The sequence below is a fragment of the Mauremys mutica genome, chromosome 23, assembly GCF_020497125.1.
Source record: "Mauremys mutica isolate MM-2020 ecotype Southern chromosome 23, ASM2049712v1, whole genome shotgun sequence".
Classification (NCBI taxonomy): domain Eukaryota; kingdom Metazoa; phylum Chordata; order Testudines; family Geoemydidae; genus Mauremys; species Mauremys mutica.
Window position 1 is genome coordinate 8596243 of NC_059094.1, and position 9501 is coordinate 8605743.

Genomic DNA, 9501 nt, shown 5'->3' on the forward strand with positions numbered 1-9501 from the left:
AGCAGGATGCCAAGGAAAAATGCATGCTTTAGTGCAGGAATAATGCTAAACAAGCATGCAGCTTTCAACAGGATGAATAGGAAAAAATGAATATAGGTGTGTTGCCATCAGGTAAAGCTCCATGCTAGATAAAAGGCACCCTGAGGGCAGGGAGATAATACATCCCACCAGACCCCTACCTTGAAGATCACAGTCAATTTGTAACCAGTGGAATGACTTCTCTGCCTTTACCAGGCATTCAAAAGGGGATGCTGGGCCAACAGCCTGCGGGTTAGATGCAATACATGAAGGAAAAGGTCAGAGCAGAAGGCGTCAAGAGGACACAATACAGGAAAAGAAAGAAAGAAAAAAAATTGAGCTGAATGTCAGAACAGGAACCCAACTGAATGTTTCTTTGTTCTAGCTGGAGAAATCAGCACTTTGGTGAGACCGCTGAGAATTTATTCTTATTTATGCCGAACGCAGTTGGTGCCAGCCACTGAGATAACTGGCCATAAAAGACAGGAATATCAATCACCAGATTCTTCAAAAGCAGCAATATCAGTGGCTCATCTGACCCCAATCCACACAGTGAAGGAAAGTTGTCATCATGCCCCCCACCACCACCACACACACACACACACATTTTAGACATGGTTGTAGCTCTCTAGGTTCAAGTCCTAGGGCAGAAGAGGAGCTAAGCTGGCTCAGGATCCAGCAGCTCAGTAAAGATAAAGATTCCACCAATGTAAACAAATGCATGATTCAATCCCAGACAAAAAAGAATCCCTCTTAATAAAATATGAAGGTACACTGTTAGTGAAGCACTCCAGAGACAGTCAATGCCAAAGTTAAGTTTGCATGAATAGAATCATTGAATATCAGGGTTGGAAGGGACCTCAGGAGGTATCTAGTCCCACCCCCTGCTCAAAGCAGGGCCAATCCCTAGAAAGAGTTTTTGCCCCAGATCCCTAAATGGCCCCCTCAAGGATTGAGCTCACAATGCTGGGTTTAGCAGGCCAATGCTCAAACCTCTCCCCTTTTGTCCAGTGCTGCATTATAATAGACCCATTAGTGGCATGATCCACTACTATTTTGCCAATAATACCATTTATTCTAGCACATTTTACATCTGGATACCTTGCCTCAGCCCATGTGCACCTTCAGTTCACTTTTCACTACACAGCAAAGATCTCTGCTTGAAACTGGTACAGTGGGACTACTTGCAAGGCAAGGTACGACTCAGAAGGAGTGAAGGTGGCAGGATCTGACCCAAGTTAGTATGAGCTTAGTGAGAAGTCCAATGCAAAAGGTACAGTGTATGTACAGCACAAAGCTCTCAACGCATCACATCTGGGGCTAAAGAGAACCAAATTCCACTTGAACACTCAGATGCACTTCTCCTCAGTGAGAGGTATTGCCGCACTTAATTTCAATATTCTACAACTGAATCAGATAATGGTAGAGATGCTAAAATTAAAGTCACAGCATTTTTTTTTAAATAGACAATGTCTGTTTCTCCTTGCCCTTCCCCACCCTCCGATCCCCCCTATTCAATCATAGCTGACTCAAAGAGAAGGATGGCATCACAGGTGTTTTACTCACCACTGGAGCGTCTCTTTGTGGCTGCGCCTGGAGATTCGCTCTGCTGGTCTATACCCACTCCTGCAAATGGTCACCGTCTCTCTCTCTCTCTGGACTCGATTGCACCTGCTTAGTGGCTTGGCCTTCCAGCCAGATCACTGTAGTTTTTTCCTTCTGGGGAGCTAGGAGACAGGTGTGTCAGAGTTTTTCGGACCCATTGCCCCTTAACAGTGCCACTTCCCCAGTTGTTGCTAGGGGAATCCAGGTCTACTTTCTACACTGGATTCCCACCCAGGGACCTGCAACAAGCAGTCAGGGCCTACACAGTCCTAAACCTTACGGCTGTATCCCTGGGCTATTGCCTGCCTTGCCTTCACTCGCCCTGAGAAGCTCTGCAGCCTCTCTCTCTGCAGCTCCCTTCTACTCTCAGTTACTGGCCTTTATACAGACCCCTCCTGTTCCTGTCCAGCTGAGTTTCATCTTTAATTAGTCCTCGTTACTCCCTGGCTCCTCCTGCAGGTGCCGCCTAGTTGATTAATTGGCCCACCTAGTCACCTTAACTCCTTCAGGCTTTGTGTGGTGTGAATACCCCATCACAGGTGGTCTTGTTGTTAAAGTACTGGACTGAGTGTCAGGAGATGTGGACTCCATTGCTAGTTCTACCACAGACTTCCTCTGGGATTTTGGGTGGGTCATTTCTGTTTCCTTGTGCCTCCAGTTCCCACCTGTAATATGTGATTAATAATATTTCCTTTCTCCCACTTTTGTCTGTCTTACCTACGTCGACTGTCAGCTTGTTGGGGCAGGGGCTGTCTCTTACTAGGTCTGTGCAGCCCCTGGCGCGGTGGGGTTGTGATCTGGGTTGGTGCCTCTAGCTGTCACTGTCGTGCAAATGATAAATAATATTAACAGCTAGTTCTCCTAAAGTATTACAAATACATCTTCAAAACCAGAGCACAAGGCACCGGCTATTTATTTGAGACCTGCTCACAAAGCCATCAGTCACCAACAAATATTGTAATTAATATTATCAAAACCCCCTATGTCATATATCTGACCGCAGGTTATTTGTGGCCTGGAACTTAATTTTGTAAATGAAATTAGTGACAATAACCTCTTGTCCCCTCACAGCTTTGTGACTGCCACCTCCTCCGGCACTATCTATCTACGTGTTTTTATATCCCCCATTGCTGCGGTATCTGAGTGCTGGGAGAACCACAGCTACTGCAGTCCCGGGGGCTCCCCTGAGCAGAGGCCACCACTTAGGTAGTTGTATCTACCTAGGTGCTTATAGAGCCGTCATCACTCACAATGGTGAACGGATGTTATCTTCACAACACACCTCTGGGAGGGAGGAAAGCACTATCTGGGCTAATTCTCTAACATTGGTGGTTGGGGTTAGTGTGCTGGGTGGTGTCGGCGGCTGGTGGTATGCAGGAGGTCAGACAGATGATCCAGTGACTCTCAAAACTCTATTTACAGATGGAGAACGGAGGCACAGAGAGAGACCAGAAGGGCCCATTAAATCATCTAGTCTGACCCAGAGGTGACACATGGGGAGGGGACATGCGGGGACACATGGTGCTGCCAGGCCCTGTCCCTACGGGACAGCTGAGCCGACGAGCTGAGCTGGGCATGGAGAGGCAGAGGCAGGAGGAACAGCTCAGAGCTGCAGGGAGGGGCAGCTGCTATCCAGGAGGGGTAGACTGCCGGGGGAGGGAAGGGTGTGAGTCGAGCTGTTCTGGGGTTGTACGCCCCCACGATCAATCAGCAGACACGGGTCCTCTCTGGTCTGACCGAATCTAGCAACTTGCCCAAGCTCACACAAGGTGTCAGGAACTGAACGCAGCTCTCCAGAGTCCCCACGCAGCAGCCAATCCGCTAGACTAACCTTCATACCTTTGCTGTGATGTTACACAGACAAATGACCACAAGGGACATGCAAGAGACTGCCAACGGGCTGCTAGCCAAGCTGGAGTAGAGCCAGCGCGTCTTTCCTGGCTACGGTACGAACCCACAGCCCCCCGCATCCTCTCTTGCCTTCTGGTGGTTGGGTGTCTTCCACACCTGTGCATCCCTAAAGTGAGTCTTTCCTACGGGCAACACAGCCATTACATTGGGCTCTCGCCAGCGCAGAGGGACCTCCATCGGCATGGAACAGCTCACGCCAACCAGTGGGCTCACAAAGGCTCTGAGAAAGGCTCTGAGATTTAAGACTTGCCAAGTAAGTCCTATAAAAATTAACACATCTCGCCCAGGAGACAGCGGGGAAATGATTAATGAAACCAACCGGCAGGCGAGGGAGGTTAGGGGTGCCGGGGAATAGATCTGCTAAATTGACAGCCTATAAACTGTTTGTTCCTGCTTGAAACAGAAAGGTTGGCAAACCCTAGCATGGGCCAGTAACTTGGGTTAAGTGACAGCCCATGGACCAGTAAATTGTACATCATCTATATTCAGATATACAGGCTGGTAGGCTCTCTGGTCCAGTGAGCCCAGTAATGAAAGAATTCAGCGCTGCCTGAGACACAAGATTGAGCGCCCTGGTTGTTCTGGCACTGATAAGATTTTATATGAGGATTAATTTTATTAGCAGTATCTTTGGTGCCTCGCTCCCCCTTGTTCGAGTGGTGGTGTGTGTGCTCGGAGCAGAAATGAGACCCTCCGGGGGATGTTCAAATGCAGCTTTTATCCTTTGGGTAAAAACCGAGCAACTGAACAAAAGCGAGGGAATAGATGGGCTCAACTCACTTGGCAAAAAGAAAATACAATCTAGTGGAAAACATCCACTCTTCCAAAACATCTGTATTGCTATTTGTATCATTTTTGTTCAGGAAGGTTAAAAAGGAGGCTGCCAAAGCAACTTGTCTTGTTTAAAAAATCTTATTTCCCCCTGTGCTGTTTATAATAGGGCTGGGTGGGAAATTTTCCATCAGATAAATATTGCTGGAAAATTGGGGGGTTGATCATACAGAAATGTTCGCAGAGCCGTGCCCGCCTGCCAGCTTGTTATTGGAGGATTGCTAATGAGCATGCACAGTGTTTTCTTCCTCACTGGAGTCTCTGAATATCTCAAATTGGACATCCAGAAACTCAGGTAGCCTCAATTCATGGATGTTTTTGATAATTATTATTATTATCAGCAAAGAGTCCTGTGGCACCTTATAGACTAACAGACTTATTGGAGCATGAGCTTTCGTGGGTGAATGCCCACTTCATGATGCATGATATTATTATCATATTACTAGTAGGATGGAGGTAGCATCCAGGAAAGCTAGTCTTGCACCCGGACACCAGCGTGTTAGGTACAGTACTAACAGAACAAAATGCCGCGTCCTGCCCCAAAGAATTTACAATCTAAGTCCGGGCAAGAGACAACGGGCAGCTGCAGGCAGTCGGGTGAGGAGCAGAAGAAAACAATGCTAACCAGTGTGATTTCTCCAAGGTCACACACCACATCGCGGGCAGAACTAGGACTGAACGCACAACCCCAGGCGAGGTCTCCACCTAGCTAATCTAATGATTTCTGTATGGTCCTGGTGTGCTTATACGAAGACTGCTAAGAAGCCCATTGAAATCAGTGGAAAGGCTTTCACCGACGGCAATAGATTTGGAGCCAGCCCGTTTCTAACTTAATCCTGCTCTCACTGACATAAACGGCAACATTTCCATTGGCGTCTGTGGTGCAGGAGCCGACCCTTATATCATGTTTCCCAGGGTTGCTAATCCCATGCTAGACCCTCCTGCTTCTCGCTCCCCCTGCTTCCGATCCTTGCCCTCTGTCCTCTCTGCCATCCCTTGCCCCCCACTGTCACTAATTCCAGTGAGGAACGAAGGTGAGAACACAACCCCCCGAAATCAAATGAGAGTCAGAAATGCTTTCCCCCGCCACCTCCAGGTGAAATCCTGGCTTCTGAGTCTGCAACTGGGACATTCTTATTGCTTTGTCCCTACCGCTAACTCTCCAGGATAGTTATCTTGGCGTTTTATCAACGGATTGACCAATAAAGTGTTACAGGTCATTGGGGGTAATAAACTTCTAAGAGCTATCCCTGTCCATGAGACATTTCCCTGGGAAGTCAAAACTCTGGGATTGGCTCCCCCCACCCCTCTTGTCTCTTATTGGCTATGACTTTCCTCATTCATTAGAGCAGACATCTGCTATTGATGTCAATTATGGTTCATTAAACATTTCTCAGGCCGTGGCTGGTGTTCTGGCAGCAGTTTCGCAGTTCAGGCTGGGGGATGGCATTAGCAGTAGCGCAGGAGATATATTTAGGTAGCTCTAGCGGATTAGGGGGCTGTGGGATCAAGATCTCTCACCGTAACTTGCACCGGGAGCGACCCATGGAGATGTAGGTGGGAAGGAGGAGAAATCTGTAGAGACATGATGGATGGCATTACCTGCAGTACGGCCCTGTCTACACTGCCGCGGTAAGTCAACCTAAGTTACGCTACTCCAGTTACTCGTCTTGTTCCGGTGGAGTACCAGAGTTGAGCGGAGAGCGCTCTGCCGTCGATATATTGGGTCTTCACCAGACCTGCTACATCAACACCTGCTGTTGACATGGCCTAAAACAGCAGGGGAAAGAACTCCCTTGCTCCCCTCTGTTCTGCTTTCTTGTAATATATCTGTTAGAAAACTTCTATAACCACAAGGGCCAGACTTTTCAAAAGAGTTTAAGGGCCAGATTTTCAAAGGTATTTAAGGACCTAAACATGCAGACAAGGGTTTTTCAAAAACATCTGAGCAGATTAGGCACCTAACTCCTATTGAAATCAATGGGAATTGGTCACCAAAATCCCACTAGGCTGTAGATGCCTCGATACCTTTGAAAATCTGGCTCTAAGGGATTTAGGTAACCAATTCCCATGGACTTTTGTTGGATGTTAGGCACCCAGGGCAATATTTGCAAGAATGCCTAAGTGACTTAGAAGCCTAAGTCCTATTTTCAAAAGTGGCGTAGACATGTAGGAATCTAAATCTCAATGATAGTCAATCGGAATTAGGCTCCTAAAGTCACTAAGGTTCTTTTGAAAATTTCACCCCCATTTTCTTTAGGCTCCTTTGCAAATCCCAGCCAAACCCTTTGCAGAGAAGTTTGCAATTGAAATCTCAAAGTCTTCATCAACTTACACACAAAGACTACTCATTTGTTATTATAGGGTTGTTTCTAAGCAAGCAAACCGTGGTTTGTTACTCTATTGTTGCCCTTAGGGGCTCGGCTGAATACAAAAGTTTGAAATTCATCCCCTACGCAAAGGCTCAGCACAAGGCAGATGCAACACTTCAGTCCCACTTTTATCCTGTAAGCGAAAGTCATTTTGGGTGACCAGATGTCCCGATGTTATAGGGGCAGTCCCAATGTTCGGGGCTTTGTCCTATATAGGCCCCTTTTAACCCCCACCCCAGTCCCAATTTTTCACACTTGCTGTCTGGTCCCGCTAAAGTCATCCCTGCACACAGGGCTGGCTCAAAGCCCTTGCACCATTTAAGTCCCTGTTGTAAATGGTGCATAGGCCTCTTGCTGATCCTCTGCCCAGAGATGAACTTCACCCCCTGGTTTGTTCCTGTACCACTGAGCAGCACATCTCAGCTGGTTACTGTAAAGTTGCTTGCGGCTGTTGGGCTCTGTAAGAAATGGGTCTGAGTCTGATTTCACCTCCACCGGTGCAAACCAGGAGTAACTCTTCTGACATCAACGGAGTCACAATGTAAGTGAGCTCAGTATCAGGGTCACTCTGGTGTTATTGTAGGGCTGCTCGTGAGAGCTTGTATCCCCTGGTTTTGTTGTTACAACATCTCTTGTGAGCTTCGCATTATGTATCAGTTTATTATTGTAGGGCTGCTAGTGAGCACTGGGAGGCAAGCCTACTAGTTTGTTCTTGTCCTGTCGCTTGTGAGCGTAGAGCTGAGCCTGTGCTCCCTACATTAGTTATTGTAGGGTTGCTCACGATTGCTGTTTGCTACTGTAAATAAAGGACTGATATTAGAAAGCCCAAATCATGACGCCGAACTATTATAAAACTCTGTACATGTTCAGTGAAAGCTACCACGTCTTCTGGTCCTTTCAGTTACGGTTTGCCTCTTGATGTATCTTTGTCCGACAGTTTATAAGCTGGCGTCTCATCTCAGGACCCTGACAGGTTAAGAGAGATCATTCTGAGTAATTTCCCATGAGAACCAGGGAGGGCAATAATGTTTTTCAAAAATGTCCTAAAACATCCTGAAAAACATCTGTAATTCCAGTCCTATGATAACCTACTGTCAAATTCCTGGGTCCTTGGCAGTTTACTCTCCAAAGCAGGTAGGGTGACCAGATGTCCCGATTTTATAGGGACAGTCACGATTTTGGGGTCTTTTTCTTATATAAGATCCTATTATCCCCCACCCCCATCCTGATTTTTCACACTTGCTGTCTGGTCACCCTAAAAGCAGGGCCAGCCGGAGGGGGTGGGGGGGCAAGTGGGGCAATTTGCCCCAGGCCCCACAGGGGCCCCCACGAGAATATAGTATTCTATAGTATTGCAACTTTTTTTTAATGGAAGGGGCCCCCTGAATCCTCTGGGCAGCGCCGCTCCAAAGGTCTTTGCCTCATTCGGGGTTTTAAGGTTCTTCTAACCTTTATTCTTTTCCCCCCTCCAGTTTCCTACATCATAAAACTGTAAGGAGAAATATTTTTTGTTTCCTGAAACAAAAACGGAAGCTGAAGTTGCAAGGTGAAAGCAACAAGACTTTAGATGCTAGAGCAATCCCGGAGCTGGCTGAGAGCAAAACAACCTATAGGTCACTGGAGGACACAAATCGCGTTAAACGATTAAGAACTAAAAATAATAGCAATCCAAACTCCTAGGGAAGGGAAGCTGGTGGCAAAGGTTATTAATTGGCTGGGGAGATTTTTGACTACAAATAACAGAAGTATTTTTATCCATCTTATTATTTTTTGTGGGCCAAGAGAAATGTAGAAATTTATATTATAAACGGTAGAGTTGATGTAATGTGGCCTCTCGTGTTGACTGGTTGCAGTTGCTGTGTTAATTCACCACTCTGATGGATCCAAAGCAATCATCTTTCCCTGCACTTTATTTATTTTATTTATTGGCATTTCTAGAGTGCTCGTCCCCTTGGTATCTGTGCACGAAACAAGATTAAAAATGCTTCATCTGCTTCTGGAAGTTAAAACGCTCTGTGAGAGATAAATGAAGCATTTTTAATCAGGTGAGCTGCCAGGTGTGGTGGTCAAAAACATATATAATCAAATCAAAGCTAAAAAATCTAATAATTTTTTTCACTTTGAAGAGACACTGGACAATTTTGAATGATACAATGTTTCTTTCCCAAAGATTTTTGCATCATCTGAAATGTTGTTTTTCACTGGAGAAACATTCCAGTGAAAACATTTCAATCAGCCTTACAGATAACCAGGAAATGAGGTTGTTGGACATATTTATTTATTCATCATTTGAAGGTGTTCAAAAGTGTACTTCCCAGAACAAATTAGAAGACAGGATGAGGTCTTTGCCCTATTGACTTCAATGTCAAAACTACCATTGACTTCAGTGGAGTCAGAATTACACCCACTGCCCCTGCCCCAAAGAATTTACAAGCTAAAGTCCTGCTGCTACAAAAAAAACAGGTAGACCCTTATGTATGGGCAAACTCCCATTGTAGTCAGAATGATCCAGTTGCAGAACTAGGGCCTACGTTGTTAACCTAGTTTAGATGTCATGTGTCTGGAGCTCAGAGTGTGTTGGCATCCTTTCATCTGCGAGAGACAGTGGGAATTGTAGCCTATGATGTAGATGGTTTGCAAAAGCTCTTTTCTCTTCAAGCTTTGGGGGGCCAGCGTCTGTCATGGACTTTGATGCGACGATGGCGCCACTTGTGATGATCACTTGCCAAGACTTCCCATTGGTCAGGATCAATTCCAAATTCCT

The 9501-nt window shown here is 46.2% G+C and overlaps 1 long non-coding RNA gene across 1 annotated transcript; it reads right to left on the reverse strand.

Annotated features, from left to right (window-relative positions):
• Positions 1 to 1594: 1594 nt before the first annotated feature.
• On the reverse strand, positions 1595 to 7235 carry LOC123355325. The gene is made up of 3 exons (XR_006575063.1): positions 7141 to 7235; positions 2341 to 2444; positions 1595 to 1745 (listed from the first exon to the last, which is right to left on the reverse strand). It is a non-coding gene; the product is annotated as an uncharacterized LOC123355325 (long non-coding RNA).
• Positions 7236 to 9501: the final 2266 nt, after the last annotated feature.